Source organism: Lepidothrix coronata, unplaced genomic scaffold, assembly GCF_001604755.1.
Source record: "Lepidothrix coronata isolate B3197 unplaced genomic scaffold, Lepidothrix_coronata-1.0 Scaffold110, whole genome shotgun sequence".
NCBI classification, from domain to species: Eukaryota; Metazoa; Chordata; class Aves; order Passeriformes; family Pipridae; genus Lepidothrix; species Lepidothrix coronata.
In genome coordinates, this window is record NW_016690290.1 from 966,470 (window position 1) to 968,139 (window position 1,670).

Here is a 1,670-nt window from a genome sequence, read left to right on the forward strand (position 1 = left end):
TTTATTCCCTGCTGAACACAAGCAGTAGGCTTGCTTGTCCATCTCAGTCCCCTGAGCTTCCAGAAATAAATTACCCAAAATTCAAATATACAGCACCTATTAGCCCACAAATGTTTGGTAAATATTACCGGTCCTTGAGTACACTAACATTATTTATGAGTTACCTTTTGCTTTCTTTTGTCTGCTTTTCTCACACACCCTCTCTTTATCTCGTTAATCACGTCCTGTCTTTCCCTTTCATTTCAGAAGTGAGGAGGGAAAATGGGAAGAACATGTTCTGTGAGAAACATGGGATGGGAAACAGCACTGGGAGGAGATGATGGTTTCCTGGAAGGAAAGTGCCTGGAAATTCATGTTTCAAATACACTAAATGCTATTAGAAATGGTGTTTCTACCCCTAAAGAAAGGGTCCTGGATATGGGAACTGCAGAACTCAGGACAGCAGGTCAGATGATCACAGAGGAGGCAGTGAACAGAGGTCCCAAGTGTAAAACCAATTTGTGTGAGAACATGGTCACCCACACCCAACAGCACAAACAGCAGCTCCCTGCCTTCCCCGAGCCCACTGGGCAGCCCCAGTGCAGCCTGGACCAACATTTCCTTCCCACAACACAGGGATGTTCCTGTCAAACCTCCTGTAGCCATTTGCTTCTTGGCAGGGAGGTGGAGTGGGCTTTAGAGGCAAAGTCAGAAGCCTCGGCATTCACATCTGCTCCCTAACAACCAAACCTCCCTCTGCAGAGTTCTTGTTTCCTGAAATGGCAGCTGTCCTTTCCAGAGATGAGGCAGCGGTCCTTGATTTTCTTCATTTTAGTTTGATGCATTTTACCTTGCTGCGCTCCACACTTCATTCCTTCCTCTCCAGATCTTTTTATAGTCAGACTGTCACATATCAATCAATGTTATGGATTAAAATTGAATATACTGTGACTTGTCTGGGCCTGTAGGAAAGCATTTTAAACAAAGTCCTATTTATTTTATTCTCCCCGTTGACATTTGTTTTCTTCTTTGTCCAACCTTGTGAAATGGCAAAATGGAAAATTGCAGGATTTTAACTCGCTAGAATTCCTAAATCACTGTTAGATACTGTGGAATGGTTATGAGAAGAAGGCAGGTCATCTGGTGAGATCTGTGACTGCACTGCAACACAAAAAAACCCAAACCATCTGTTAATTACACTGATGGAAAACATAATCCAACATGGTAGTGAAACGTGATGCCTTGTGTCGAGCATGTAAATGATTCACATCGGCAGCGCTGATCAAAGTGGCTGAGCTGTGAGGAGCTCCCAGAGGGATCCCCGCAGGTCAGGCCACAGCCCCTGCACTGTGGGGCGGGTGAGAACAGTGTGTGGGTGCAGGAGCTGGGGAGGACCCTGAGGGCACACGGGGAGCCAGGGCCTCGGCAGGCACAGGGCAGGGGCACGGCAGCTCTGGGCCGTGGGGAGCCCAGCGCCCACACACTCACTGCTGTGCCCACGCAGACACTGCTGTGCCCACACAGACACTGCTGTGCCCACACACTCACTGCTGTGCTCACACACACTGCTGTGCCCACACACTCACTGCTGTGCCCACACACACACTGCTGTGCCCAAACACACACTGCTGTGCCCACACACTCACTGCTGTGCCCACACACACACTGCTGTGCCCAAACACACACTGCTG